General features: G+C 45.6%; 2 protein-coding genes across 2 annotated transcripts in view; one reads left to right on the plus strand and one right to left on the minus strand.

Moving 5' to 3' along the window:
- Positions 1–9609, minus strand: part of DNAI3 (dynein axonemal intermediate chain 3) — a 2012519-nt gene extending 2002910 nt beyond the window's left edge. The window contains exon 1 of the mRNA XM_069641699.1: positions 9525–9609. The gene's annotated coding sequence lies outside the window, so the exon portion shown is untranslated. The remainder of the gene's footprint in view (positions 1–9524) is intronic.
- A 56-nt stretch (positions 9610–9665) lies between these two features.
- MCOLN3 (mucolipin TRP cation channel 3) overlaps positions 9666–15710 on the plus strand; it is a 939415-nt gene continuing 933370 nt past the window's right edge. The window contains exon 1 of the mRNA XM_069641701.1: positions 9666–9792. The gene's annotated coding sequence lies outside the window, so the exon portion shown is untranslated. The remainder of the gene's footprint in view (positions 9793–15710) is intronic.

Here is a 15710-nt window from a genome sequence, read left to right on the forward strand (position 1 = left end):
GTACCCGGAGGGTGCTCTGTGTCAAAGGAAAGCATTCAGCTGATGTGAGCACGGAGGGCTGGACTACACTTCATAGAGTCCTCCTGCAGCCCTGGAGCTTAGCCAATTTGCACATTCTGGTGTGCAATTCACAGCAAGTGTGATCCAGCAGTCCCTACCCAGTCCTGGTCATGGTGCTCTCTCCCAGTTACATTTGAAATCCTCCTCCTCCTGCAAGTCACATCTACCCATACCCTCAGCTTTCTTCCATCTCACTCTTGCCCTTTAACTGCCCATTGCCTCCCCTTCTCATGTGCAATCTCTGCCCCCATTTTGTTTCCCAAATGGGGCCTATATTTTCATCTTTCATTCCCCCTTTCGTAATCTCGCTTTCCTCACCTTTTCCTTGACTATCTCGTTTTCTGTCCCACTTTAATCTCTTTCACTCTGTCTGCATGGCCGTCTCCTATTTGAGCCTTACACCCACTGGGCATAATCGCTTACAGTGAAAGACACCTTACATTTGGTCAGTTATTAAATGGCAGAAACCTTTTAAATAGAAGTCGAACCTATTCACTATAAAATCCGTCTATGGCACATGGCCTTCAGGGGCCTGTGTAGAAATGTTCAAAGTAATCCAACCCACAGGACAGGATCTCAATTGGGCAATTTGTGGGCTGAAATAATAAACCTCATATCAAATTGCATTCTGGTACTTGTAGGCCTGTGTATATAACCTTTACAGGAAAACAAAATGAAACACTTAAACATGGCAGTGCCCTGTAAAAGTGGATTAGAGAGTGCTTCTTCTGCCTATTTTAAAGAAACAAGAGTGTGAAAAAAAGCATGTGACAAAAAGTGGGCATTGGTCTCAATGGATTACTAGTGGTCAACTATTCACACTTCAGGGTTATTTTGTATGCAGATTAATGTTGTGCAGCAGAAAACATTTACATTTGTCCATGCGAGGGGCTTCCCTGATAGGGCCAGTTATACATGCAGTAAATCTCCAGAGATCTTTGCACGGCCTGCATTTTAGAATTCTGGCCAGAACCTGTCCTGCCGATGAAAGGAGTACAATTTTGCTGTTCTAAACAATGAAATAAAGATATATCATCAAAGCTGAAACTCGGGATCTTGTCCGCGGGACCGAGTAAAAGCAAACAAACCGTCTCATCAAATATAGTCCACTTGGTTTATGGAGAACTTTAGCATAGGCCCACGTGTACACAGCGCAGGTTCACCCTGTCGAGAAATCCTAGCTGCACCACTGCAGCCAACTCAGTACGAGAAAGAGCTCCAGGGTTGGATTGGCCCTTCGGCCTTTTGGCCCGTGGCCGGCCGGAAATCGTCCCTGGGGAGTGGAGGCCGGTTTCTGGCCAGGCTTGGGCCGGTTTGGACAAAAGGAAAAAAAATTGGACATTTTATGGGGTGGAAAAAAATTTCTTTTTAAAAAAAATAACACCTGCAACAGCATAATTCATCAAAGCAAGGTAACACATGTTACCTTGCTTTGATGATTTATTTGCATGTATCATTCACATGCTGCTGCAGCAGGAAAAGTTGAGGGGCCGGGGCTGCCGCCGGGCTGGCATCTGTCACCGTGCCGTCACTCCAGGGGGCATGGTGCCCCCTAGAGTTGCTCTGCTGTTGTATTAGTGATAAATATGTATTAGTGATATCAGTGATAACCAATTTTAGAGTAGAATAAGCATCAATTTCGGACTATGTATTTTGCCTTTCGCAAGTTGCAGTAATAGCATGTTTTTTTTATGCAGTTTTCTCTGTGATCATCACAAGACATTCCATCTCAGTATCCGCGGTCACTTGACAACATCCATGTGCCTAAAAGCTTCTGTACAGTGTAGAAATATTTGACCATAGCCCATCAAGTTGCCATTGACTTCATTGTGCCACAATTAATGCTTTGTTGTAATGCATCTATCTTTCCCATCTCACTGGCATGCTGTTCAGGATGTTTGTTTGCATGTATGAGGTAACAAGTGTTCAGAGTATGGGATGTCCTGAGAGTGCACGGATTTCCCTATTTTGCCAACCTCTGAAGCCTCAAAGTAGATGCATGCAGGCTTGACATGCGGCCAACTTTGCACCAGACCTGCAGATTAATTTAACAGGTCTGCTGTTAAATCTCAGTTACCAATTTAATGGTATCCACTAAAGAATAATTGCTCATTTTGCTATAGCCGATATGATAGCTCAGTGGGTTGAGCGCTCACAGCTGCAATGTGTGTGTGATCTGCAGGTTCGAATCCCAACAAGGCCATCTCAGACTTTCATCCTTCTTAGCTCGATAAATGAGTACCAAAACAGGCTGTGTGAGATTGTATGCATATTTGTTCTATGAAAAAGAGCTTAAGCCTAAGTGCTATACAATAACATTATCATTTGGCCTTGGACATCTGCTTGCATTCACAGTAATTTGACAATATGGATCTATACACACAGATATTAATGATACATATGGTGATCCATTCTTGTATGAAATGTATATCACATTAGTGAAATCATAACCATATTTTTCATAGTTTACTTAGGAACAATGCTAGTTGATGCAACTTCCTGTTTTGTCAAGGGGTGGAAGGTCATGTTTCATTGCTTCCCGGGATGCCACTTTGGGGTGGTGTCAAATGACATCACTTCTGGTGATTTCATCATAGGTCAAGGGTCGTGAGGCGAGGGGTGGGACACTTTTTTGAAGCAAGGGGTGGGTCACTTTTTTTGGAGTGTCCGGGCCTATTTCTTGTCCCACTCCGACCCTGAAGAAATCCCACAAGGACGAAGAACAATTGCATTGTTATAGAACTTCAATGGAACCATGAAAAGAAGTGTAATTATTTCCATATGTTACTGCCCCAAATCCTAACTCTAAACAAATGAAGTTCACCGAACTGCAGAAAAGAGTACCAAGTTTCAAACCTGTCCAATTAAAGCAACAAAGAAGAAAGGTTGCGGCTGAAAGTGCCCAGAACAGCAGCAACTTCCAATATACGCTTTCATCTCTAACTGAGAAATGTTTCTGCCGTTTATACTTTTTTTGGGACAGAACAGAGTGAAGCAACTTTTTGCCATTTACCCTTTCAGGCGCAGGACACATTCTGAAGGGGAAGCAGGAACACAACAAAGCGATTCCAATACATGCACTCGATCCAACCGAGGTAGGCGTCTACACGTTGGAAAAAGATCTGGTCTAGGAAAGTGTAAAACAAAATATTAAATTTTTCCTGTTTTTGTCCAGAACGCACTCTTAACTATGCAAACTACTGTTTGAGCACCAGCCGAACGCTATGGGCACAGTTTAAAGGAACATTTTCTAAAATGTCAGCAGAAGCATCGGGCTGTACCTTCCTTCTTCCTGAGTAGTTCTGCACACAAGCAAGTCAGGGAGTGTTATATAATATACTCATGACGCGTTCATGGAGCCCTGCATTCTGCGAGCCCAGTGTTCCACTCCAGATCCCTTAACCCAACATTCCAACATTCCCTTGTTTTCCGTTGACACTGGTCCGACCTCTGGGGACCGCATAATAAAGCTCCTGAACCACACCCTGTGCCTCGCCTCGTTTACTTCAATTGGCGACGAGGAGGTGAACCGGCCCCCGGAGCGCATCAGGCTCTTTTTGCTGCCAGCCTCATCTCACGGCAACGAGCGAACAACATCCCCGCCTGCCGCCGCTGTATACATGCTGCCGCGCCCCTCCCTTATTCCGGGTGAGAGGCGCAGCGCGGCTGCAGCGTACAACTATAGGAAGGTGTCCCTTGCAGTGCGACTGGCCCCAGCACCCGCCCCGCAACTGAGCTACTGTTTTGAATTATTTGGGGTTTCGGGCACCTCCCCCCACGCGCCATTCCGCCCACGCGCAGCCCACTATATGACAAGCGCGTCCTTCGGATTGCCAACCACCGGCGATTAGAAAAAAGAACCTTAGCACGTGCCATTGCGTGCGGCCATCTTTGTTTTCTGTCTCCATTGTCATGGTAACGACGCTATCGGGCACTTCCTGATCCTCTAGAGCCGTGAAACAAATTAATTGCCTGGAATAAGGGCCCTGTCACGTTGTCGCTGATCCCATTTGCTCTAAATGAGCACCAAGACACTTAAACTAAACGCTTTCTTTATACAAGGACAGTGACCCATGAAGTAATGTAACACATTTCCATACTGTGTGACTTCCGCATTGCAGAGACACTACCAAAACAAAACAAAAAAAAATATTGTGGCCAGCCTTATAACGCATCAAATTTTCAGCACAATTTTATCCACAGTCTCTACTCTCCTGTCGACCATCCCAAGACCGCCCCACCATCTTCCACCATGCAAAACATCCCTCATCCGGCCAAATTTCTCCCTTGCCCTGGGACACCAGCCTCTCCCTGGGAACAATGGATTGATGGGTTCCACATCTACCCGAGGGCCATCGGGGGCAACAAATTCAATGATGACCTCAAGGAAGCAACCCTCTTGAATTGCATTGGAGCCGAAGCCCTAAGACTGTTTAGGGCATTGCCAGAACCGGATGATGTTGGGGGTGATGGCAACCACAACCACAACCACAAATTTGACACAGCTTTAACTAAGCTTGCCAAGCATTTTGGTAACAAGACCAACATTGTACTGGAGAGGTACAGGTTCTTTACCAGGAAGCAGCAGAAGGGCGAGTCGATCGACTCTTACATCGCATCTGTGAGAGTACTAATGTCAACGTGCAAGTTCACTGGGGTCAGCGATGAGTACCTGAGGGACCAGCTTGTCCTCAATGTGGCTGACCCTCGCATTTAGCAGAAATTGTGGCAGATGAGGAATCCTTCCCTTGACCAAGCCATTGAGACAGCAAGGAGCCTGGAGTTTGGTGACCACTGCCTGAAGGAGAGACTCGCTCAAAGGGATTGTGTTGAGGTGAAATCTGTTGAGACCAATTCAGAAGTCGACAACACTGAAGGTTTGCTCGCCTTAGTCAGGAGGGCTCCAGCCTTCCTGGGCTCATTATTTAATTCCAGGAGAGGCAAGGGTTCAACCAATGACTACAGGGACCCTGCCCATTGCCAGCGATGTGGATGGTTTAAACACGAAGATCCCGAGAAGACGTGTCCCGCAATTAATGCAGAGTGTTATTAGTGTGGCCGCTGTGGACACTTCGCCAAGGTTTGCAACAGTACTAGGGGTAGAACAACCAGACCCCCCAGATACAACAGAGGTTCGTCCATCAGATCCGGCTCTGTAAGATCTATAGAGAACGATTCCGGTTACGACAACATGCTACTCATCATTCGAACCTCCCCTCCGATACAGATACTCACCATCACCTCCTCACACGACCCCAAGGGCCCGTGGGTCGACATGTACATGGATGGGACGCTTCTTCAAGTAATGGTAGATACGGGTTCCCCTTATACAATGATGGTTGTCCAAACATTTTTGGGAACTCTCTCCAGGAAGATACAAGACCTACGCTGCACACCGATGAGGGCCACGGGCTATGGTAAGACTCCTATCGAAATAATTGGTTACACCCGGGTCAAACTCAAATTTTGCGAGAGAGAGACATATTGTAAACTCTTCGTGGCCAAAAATGGCTCTTCAGTTGTTGGTTGCAAGGAACAGGCTGCCTTACAAATAAAGATCCATCCTGGAGAAGAGATTCCTGTTTTGAGTGTGCCGAGTGACACCAATGTCACTGCTGGTATGGAGCCCACCAACATAAAGTCTACTTTGGCCAAGATGTTCCCCAAGGTATTCAACAACAAAGTGGGACTCCTCCAAGGTTTTCAACATAAGATAGTCTTGAAGAAAGACGCTGTTCCTGTAGCCCATCGTGTTCGAGGAATTCCCTTTGGCACCAAAGGCGCTTTAAGGAAGGAACTCACCCGCCTTTGTGAGGAAAACATCATCCAACCCATTGAGAGTTCTGAGTGGCTCGCTCCCATTGTTCTTGTGGGCAAACCTGACAATTCGATAAGAATGTGTGTTGATCTACGTGACTTGAATAAGTATATATGGGTGGACAGACACCCCCTCCCCAACATATCAGAACTTCTTTCAACCATGAAACCGGCCAACTACTTCAGCACTCTTGACCTCTCGTCGGCGTATCATCAGATCGCATTGGAAGAGACCTCAAAGAACCTAACCTCTTTTGTAACACCTTTGGGGGCATTCATGTTTAACAGGATGCCTTTTGGCCTCGCCTTGGCCGCAGCTGTATTTCAGAGGTTAATGACACACCTGTTCGGAGGTCTCGATGGTGTGCACTGTTTTCAGGATGACATATTCATATCTGCTGAAACCGAAAGTGAACATGATGCCAAACTCGTGAGTGTCCTCCAAGTGATCCAGAAAAGTGGACTCACCCTGAAATTGGAAAAATGCAACATAAAATGTAGTCAAGTATCCTATCTTGGCCACTCCATCGACGCCAAGGGAATCAGCCCCAAGAAAAAACTCATGGACGTCATATTAAACATCGCTGAACCTGAAAACAAGGACCAGCACAGGAGTTTTCTCGGCATGACCGAGTATTATTCAAAGTTCATAAACAATTATGCCAATAAGACGAAACACATGAGGAACCTCATGAAGAAAGCCACCAAATTTGTATGGTCCTTGGAATGTAAGAAGGAGTTTGAAGAGGTCAAGTTCGACATTAATCAGGCTTCTGCTCTAGCAATGTTCGACTGTAAGGCAAAGACCATCATCTCCGTCGATGCTAGCAAATATGGACTTGGCGGTGTCCTGGAACAACAACAAAAAGGGGGCATTGTGACCATCGCTTTTGCTTCAAGGGTGTTGCGAACTAAATTATTCAACCATTGAGAGAGAAGCCTTGGGGGTGAAGTGGATTTTACAGCATTTCAGGAACTTAATATGGGGTTTACCTATAATACTCAAAACCGATCACAAACCTTTAGTAAACATCCTTCAATCAAAAACACCACAACTCATTTCACCAAGAATTAGGATTGGTTTCTTGATATCATGCAGTACAATCTTCAAGTTTGCTACACTCCCAGTCTCTCAAACGGAGTAGCCGATTGCCTCTCCAGACTCTCCACCAACCAGGAAGATGAGATTGATCAACCCCATGAAGACATTATAGCTACTATCAATCCTGCTGTTTCCAAAGATGATTGGCTGAACATCACCAACAACAACACAGAGCAACAAGAAATGAGAAAAGCTATAATCAACGACTGGATCGAACCAAACCGTATTTTAGCAGATTTCATACCGTTCAAAGATGAAATAACTATGAACGAAAAACACATATTCAGAGGCGATAAACTAATTCCGCCCGTATTACTCAGAAAGAAACTCCTCGAGCTAGCTCATGAAGGCCATTTGGGGAGAAGCCTGACGAAGAATAGACTGAGGAGCAATTACTGGTGGCCGCACATGTGGAAAGAAGCAGAAGAGACTGTAAAAAACTGTGCCGCCTGTGCCTCGAGCGATAAATCTAAAATTGTAAGGAAGACCCCTCTCCAGACCATAGAACCACCCAAAGATGTGTGGTCAAAAGTTGCTATAGACATTATGGGTTCCTTCGAGAACATTGAAGCTGAAAAAATATACATACTAGACCTTGTAGATTATACCTCAAAATGGACTGAATGGGGAATAGCTGAAACAAACATCACCACCAAGAAAGTCACAGAATTCCTGACGGAAATATTCAACAGGGAAGTAGATCCCAAAGAACTGGTCTCAGACAATGGATCCCAGTTTATATCATCTGAGTTCCAGGAATTCCTCAAGCACAGATCCATCAAACACATGACCACGTCCCTATACCACCCAATATCCAACGATTGGTAGAAAGGATGAATAGACTCGTAAAAAGCATAATACAACTGGCTATTGCCAACACTCTTCCATCGAGAGAAACTCTCAAAGAGGCCTTGTGTGCATACAGAAGAACACCACGCACCACCACCAACATCGAACCATTTACCCTGATGCGAGGTAGAGCTGCAACCAACCGTCTAAGACCAGCTTGGATATTCATGAATGGTGGAGAAGCTAAGCTTAACATGGAACAAATCCGGAAGAGAATATTTGAGAAACAGGAAAAATACAAAACATACTACGACTCAAAAAACGCAATAAAAGAAATGCAAGTGCAAGAAGGAGACTCAGTCTGTGTCAAAGAACCAAAAAAGACACTCAAGGGCGAAACCAAGTTCAGACCCCCACAAAAAGTCATCCAATGTCACGGTAAATCAGTCACACTTGATGATGGAAAGAAGTGGTCAGGAGATGACCTAGTAAAGATAACAACAGACGTTCACAGACCTAGCACATCCAAGCACGCACCACATGAGACTCCGTCGGAGACAATTCCTCCTTCCACGGGAGCACCTCAGCCCAGTCAATGTGAAGATAATGGTTTCCACAGAGACACTAAGAAAACCTTCAACAGTAGACTGTCGAGGAGGAATCGGAAGATCATCCAAAACTTCAACCAAGATTTCTTATATTACTGACAGTTCTTATATGTAATCTTTACTAACCCCACCCTCATGTTTCTCTCCCCCCCTCCTTCCTTCCTCTAGTTTCTCCTAGTAGCGGAGATGTTATATAATATACTCATGACGCGTTCATGGAGCCCTGCATTCCGCGAGCCCAGTGTTCCACCCCAGATCCCTTAACCCAACATTCCAACATTCCCTTGTTTTCCGTTGACACTGGTCCGACCTCTGGGGGCCGCATAATAAAGCTCCTGAACCTCACCTTGTGCCTCGCCTCGTTTACTTCAGGGAGGCAATGCAGTCTTCTTTCTTTCCGCACAGGTCCGGGAAGAAAGCAATTGGAGTGTCGTTGCGGGAAGCCGGGAACGCTCAAAGGCAGCTGTCTTTTTTCCTCTGTGGTGTGTTGTTCATGCTTGATTACTAAGGCGGGGGGCCAAAAGGAAAGGCACCCTTTTATGCCCTCACCCCAAGTGGCACGAAAGTTCAGAGAGCCTCTGACTTCTGTAACGTTACGCAAGTACTATGTGACTGCCAGTTAGCAGCTGCCGCTACTGTGCTGCTGCTACTCTCCCCACAGCAATTTTACCCCACACCCAAGGACATTTCACCCTCCAGGGACCGGGGGAATTGCACCCCCCAGAGCAATTGCGCCCAGGACCGCCGTCCGCCTCGCCCCGGTCAAGAAACGAGCCTGATTATTATATATGCAGTCACTTACACCAGAGCACGGTCTGTGCAGTAGTTGCACAGCAGTTACTGCGTCTGTGAGCATTCGAGAGCCTGAACCGTACTCTAAATGAGCTTTGGAGCAGCTATTGTGTCTACGATACCAACAACAGGCTGCTCTGTGTAATTTCAATACCAGGTGTTTAGAAAGTCACGTACTTACACTGTTTAATTTCAACATGTGATAAGTACAATACAACGACAGCTTCAACGTGCATTTCCAGAAGTTGCAAAAGGGCTTGTCTTAAGAATATAACAAAGGGGAGAGAAAGTCTAAGTTAATGGATGCTAAAAGAAATGCATATAAAATTCACAAGAGCTTGATCGCATGTACTCACCTGATCCTGCCTGGAATCAGGACGTGAGCGTTTCGTTGTCTAGTTGCCATCCGAGAAACGCACCATAGCAACGCTCCGCCTCCACTTCATCACGTGGGCTGCTCTGCATCACGTGGGTTTCAACGTTCACTTCGTCATCTTTTTTGCACGAGCCGGAGGAGAGGGAAGGCAAGGTGTGGTAATCCTCTGTTGCAAAACACGTTTCCGTATAGTTGATTGTTATTTGGTGCTTGAAAACGTGGTATTTGGTGCTTGAATTTGGTTTATGGTAAGTCTTAAAGTTATCTCATGTTGCTTGTTACTTTAATGCAGAGCGGCAATATTGGGAAAGGGGTATTTCTGTGTATTTTGAGGGTTTGCAATGTGCTTCAGGGATGAGATTTAATTAAAGTACAGGCGGATTCAGTTTTGATTTTTTCATTATTTCGGTGTATTTTGGGGATATGTAATGTGCATCAAAGCAGGGAGGCAATATTGCGGAGGGGGTATTTCTGTGTATTTTTGGGATTTGTAATGTGCATCAGGGGTGAGATATCAAGGAGTCTGTGAACAATTACAACACCCGGATGCTTGAAAATGTCTTACATGCACAAGACAACTAGACATCCCTACTTGTCTTCACATCACAGAATTGTTTCATACAAGCATCTTCTGAATAAAATGGGCAAGTGTGCATGCATTACACTGTTTCAGGCATATGCGATGCAGGCCTTTACTGTGGAGAATACACAGAATGAGGGGCTTTGGAATGCTAATAGTCTTTTCCCATTGAGCTGTGACTTGTAAGGGAAAGGGGCCCTTAGCACTCTCCAGATTCACAGCCTAAAATACTAAGACAGTGCGTGCTGTTAGTCCAACTGGCTCTACCACATATCAAAATGTAAGTACCCTGTACTCTCGGGATTCTTGAAAAAGTCTCTTCAGGTATTCCAAGGACCTTTCCCTGGATCAAGTTCCAGTGTTCCAATCGTCTAACAGTTCTTCCTTAATATACATTTCTTGTCAATCACTCTATGGTTCCCAAAGTTCTCCACCACTTCACACACCACTTTACATTCCCCAGAAAATAAAATGTCAATGAGTCCCTAATCCTTCTTCTCCACGTATCTGGCCTTTTTATCACATTCAGAAACTGGGCACCTCTATGCTTCTCATTTCCTTCCTGGGTATATATTGATTTGCTTGGCTTTGTGGTTTGAATATGCTTCCTTTTGTCCCCACTTGCTCTCTCTACTTTCCAAGTCTCTAGTCCCTGAGCAACTTGTGTACCTTTTTATCTTAAAGGGTCTGTCCTGGATGACATGGGACTCCTCAGGAAGGTTCCCCACGGATTTACGCGCATCTATGGATATAAGCGGTTGTTGCTTGTCTGGCTGTTCTCTCTGCCTTTTCCCTGGAAATGTAGAAGTCCCTTTGTTCAGTTCCGTGGTTCAGCATGGTATTCATATCTTCTCTGTAAGCGAAGGAGTCAGTCCGCTCATTCCCCCTTGTCTTGGCTGCTGTTCGCGGGCCCTTGTCCCACCACGTTCATGGCGTAGTCATGTCTCCAGGTAGGTGTCGGCGTGCTTTGCAGTTTCTTTTCCGATCTGTCCCCACTCTGGGTCTGCACAAAAGTGTCTAAATCTGGTCCTCGCTTCCTTCCGCACCACCGCTGGCTCAGCGGTTCAGCACGGCTCTGCCCCTCATTGGAGTCACTACGTCAGAGCCATGCCTCTGAGTCTGTTCTCTTCTCCACTCCAGTGTCACCAGATCTTTTTTTCTCATAGCTGAAACAAAAGAGGGCGGATCGTTGAACACAGGATGTTAAACACATAGAAAGTTCCACATTCTTTGAAGTAAAATGCACAGTGGTTTCATCCACATCAGCTACTATGTAAGGAGATAATATCTTTTCTGTAGCAAGTTCCACATGGAAATGGGAATCCTTGTCCCCTCGAGGGGAGTCACTTCCAGAGAGGTCCCACTTTCCCAAACCCATAGGGAGGGTTTTGCTTAGCGGGCTCACCACCCTAGCCCCAAAGGAGGTGGCTCGCCTGGGCAAGAAGGGATAAAGTCTCCAGATTCATCACAGCATGCATACAGAGCTAGGAGCCCAAAGATATTTGCTAGGGAAACTAGAGAAGAAATTACTTGCTGCAAGGGTGGAAAATGTTTGGCTGGCAAAAAAGTATCCATTGAGGATGTTGTAACTGCTCTGGTGCTTTGACACACCCTATCCCTCAATCAAGGGTGGACTCCATATTTACAAAATCATTATCAAATTGCAAGGTTCCTGCACCCACTACTTTGATGGCCTCTCGAATGCAGTATTAATGAAAGATCCATCAACATGGCCACATTGTTCTGATCTTGATGGTCGTGCAGATTATTGAACCTCCGTCCCCAAGTACCGCACAGACAGAAAGGATACACTGTCTGTGCAATCTTTGAGGCCACAGGTGTGTTGAGCCGTCAATCAGGTAACAGGAACGCCGGAAGAACCCCTGACCGCTGCAAGGCAATGGTTAATGGTTAAACAGGAGCAGTGCAATTGATACGGGTAACGGGTAACAATCAGTATTAACAAAGCTTGCCCAGGAGTGTTGCAAGTAGGTTCCTAAATGTGGTAAGAGCCACAGATTGTTGATGGTGGTGAAATAGGCGTTCTGCACGGCTCTAAGGTGAGACACACCTGGGTCTGATGTAGATGGACCAGCAAGGCAAGAAGGTCAAAACCAAGTTCCAAGATTCTACGTTCAAAGAGGATAATCCAAAGGCAGTCCAAGAGAGTTCCAAAGTCAAGGAGCTGGGGAAACAAGGCGGAATCCAAGAAATAGAAATCCGAGGGGCAGGCAAGACAAATCCGAAGAACAGTCCGAGGTCGCAAAAATCTGTGATCAGAAACAGGTAAACCAAAGCGCTTCACAATCCTCAAGAGATCAGCTGTGAAGCGCTGTACCCACGTTGCCAAGATGCTTTTAAACTGATTAAGTAACCACGTGATGTGTCACATGGACATGTGAGACGTGACGTGGTCACGGGACGCTGGATGTTCGTTGCCGTGGGAGTCTCAGTGGGCGTGAACAGCCATGAGCGCGCCTCCATGGTAACTGCCAGTGAAACAAAGGACGGTAGACGCCGGGGCTACAGGCTGGTGTCCTCCTACGCCACGCAAACTGCTGGTTCTTTCTAAGTGCAAGGACTGCTCTTGTTATTAGGTGTGGTGTGGGGCGTGTGGTTGTGCGGTTCTTAATGGGGCGAGCAACGGGAGACGTGACACACATATCTTGATACATCTATTTTGTTCAAATGAACCAAAGCAACATATCCCAGTCTTGGAAGGGGTCCTTGCTGATTCTATTCTACAAAAAGGGAGGTCAACTTGACCTTGCTTACTATTGAATCAGGGCTATGTGTGATGTTTCTAGCATTATCTATGCCACGATAATTGTAAGAGACCTGGCATGCTTTGTTGAGAAGAGGACAATTGAGCCTGTTTCAAACAGGTTATCGCATGGGTTCCTCCACGACCCATAACATACTTGCATTAAACTTACTGGTCATAATGTCACATCACCGTAGTACTCAAGATAACATTTTGAAGTGGGAGTATTTTACTGTGTATTTTTGAAAGTTGGGAGTAACATTTTTTTATAGGTAGTAACTAAAAGTCCCATTCCCAATGGGAGTATTTTATAAGTGAGTAAAAATGTTTTAACCGTAAAACATAAATGTTTTAGTAATAAATATTTCTCTGCATCTAGTTCGGGGACGTCATTTTACCAAAATGCCAGGGGTAGTGGAAGTGACATCACACGACCCTTGAGTTCTGATGACATCACAGGAAGTGATGTCATCTAACCCCACCCCGAAGTGACATCACGGGAAGTGCTGGAACACAACCTTTTACCCCTTGACAAAACAAGAAGTGGCAACCCATAACAATTTTTTCCAACTACACTATGAAAAATATGGTTACAGTATCACTGTGAACTAATACATTGAATGCAAGAATGGATCGCCATATGTATCATTAGTGGGTATAGGCCCATATTGCCAAATTACTGTGAATGTAAGCAGACGTCCAAGGCCAAGTGATAATGATGTGTTATTATAGAGAACTTATATGCTTAAGCGCTTCATATAGAACAAATATACATACAATATCACCCAACCTGTGTTGGTACTCATTTATCAACCTCAGCAGGAAGAAAGGATGAGTGGACCTTGCCTGGAGTCAAACCTGCAACCTGCAGATCACACATACATTGCAGCAGCGAGTGCTGTACCCACTGAGCTAGCTTAACGACTATAGCTACCAGAAATCAAGACCCTCCAGAAACAAAGAGCCACATACTGCTGGCCACAGCCCAGGATCCTCAAGTTAAAAAAAAAAAACACCCCCCCCCCTTTTTTTAGGGGTAGCAAGAGAGACCACAGGGGGTAGCAAGGGAGACTTCTGCGACCACTGGCAACCCCTAAATGACATGCCTGATCTAGTTATGCATGAACTTTAAATGATACAACCTTGTGTGACTGATCTGGACAATTCATCCCTTCTCCCCAGAGGGGAACCACCCCCTTTGAGGCTAGGGAGGTGAGCCCGCTCAGCAAGAGCCTCCCTAAGGGGTCTGGGCAAGTGGGACCTCACTGGGAGTGACTCCCCTCTCGGGGACAAGGACTCCCATTTCGATAGGGAACTCTCAGTCCAGCGTACATTATCTGCCCACATGGGAATTAGAAAGTCCATTGTTACTTCTGTTTACAATCCTCTGAATACTGATATTTCTTCAATCTCTTTGGTTTCAGGCAATGCTGGATCTCCTCTGAACTCCACAGTCAAAGAAGAACGACACACCCTTTTTGTTTCTGATGACATACATAAAACCATGAAGGAATGGGGAACTGAGAGGAGAGAATCCTACGCAGAGGCGAGCCTCTGACGTGAAGACGTCCTGGAGGGGCAGAGCCACGGTAGACTACAGAGTCAGTGGTAGCGTGGAGAGCGAAGGAGATGCTCGCAAGATGCCAGATGGCTGGCATCCTGACTGGCAAAGAGGCCTGCGTCAGGAAGGAGTCAGGGATGGAAAAGCAAGCGTCTCGCCTGGTGTTATGACCACACGGAAGCCGTGGTGGCCCTGGGGCCTGGTAATTGGCGCTGAGACCAGAGTGCAGCAGAGAGACCAAATCCTCAGCTCTGCACAAGAGGTGCATTAGCTGTTGGAACGAGCAGCAGAAGGAAAGTGAACGCTCCCAAAAAGGTAATGCCGTGGAGAGGGGCGATTAGAGTAATACGAGGCTGGAAAAGCCACAAGGGTTATGGGATCTAGATAAACCCGAACCGAGATAAAGCAAAGCTTCCAGACAAGGCTTTGGAAAGCCCTAAGAAACTGAGAAACCTAGAGATTTGAATATCCAAGGCTGGGAAAGCCATAAGGGTTACAGGAGCCAGATAAACCCAAACAGAGAGAAAACAAACCTATCAGAGAGCAGAGGGTTTTAGAGAGCCCTAAGAAACCAAACAACTTAAATATCCAAGATTGGAGAAGCCAAGAGAGTTACGGAAGCTCGAGAAACTTGAATGTTGATGTGGACATGCACCAAAGCAAGACCCTGCCACATAATATATACAAAAAGGCAAGAGGACTTTGGGAAAGCCCTAGAGAGATAAAAACTGTGTCAGAACTATATTTGTTAAAACCTTCATTTGGAAAGAAATTCACAATTTAATGAACTTTTGTTATGATATGATATGATATTTTATTTATATCGCGCACATACACAGGTGTCTCAGAGCGCGACAAGGCAAGGGAGGAGAACGAAACAACGATCTTACTAGGCCCAGTGACATTGAGAATACGTTTACTCGATACCTGAACTGCCTCGATGTCTATGGACATTATCGTGCCTGGCACGACATCTACACTTGTGATTGGGCGAAATATAAAGTCTGATGGTGTTCTCCACTCTTTTCTTGTTATTTCAGGCACTACTCTGGCTAACACCTTGATGCCATAAATGAACATGTCTATGTCAATAGGTATCCCTCGCACTACAACTTTGTTCATCATTGTACTGATCATCAACATCGCTCGTACTGGGCACACTCCTGGGGTGGAACACACTATCTCCCGCTCTGTAAATGAAATGGTCATGTTCAATTTGCTTAGCAAATCTCTTCCCAGCAAGTTGATTGGCGCGTCTTCG

The sequence above is a fragment of the Ambystoma mexicanum genome, chromosome 1q (assembly GCF_040938575.1).
Source record: "Ambystoma mexicanum isolate Mex_15411 chromosome 1q, UKY_AmexF1_1, whole genome shotgun sequence".
Lineage (NCBI taxonomy): Eukaryota > Metazoa > Chordata > Amphibia > Caudata > Ambystomatidae > Ambystoma > Ambystoma mexicanum.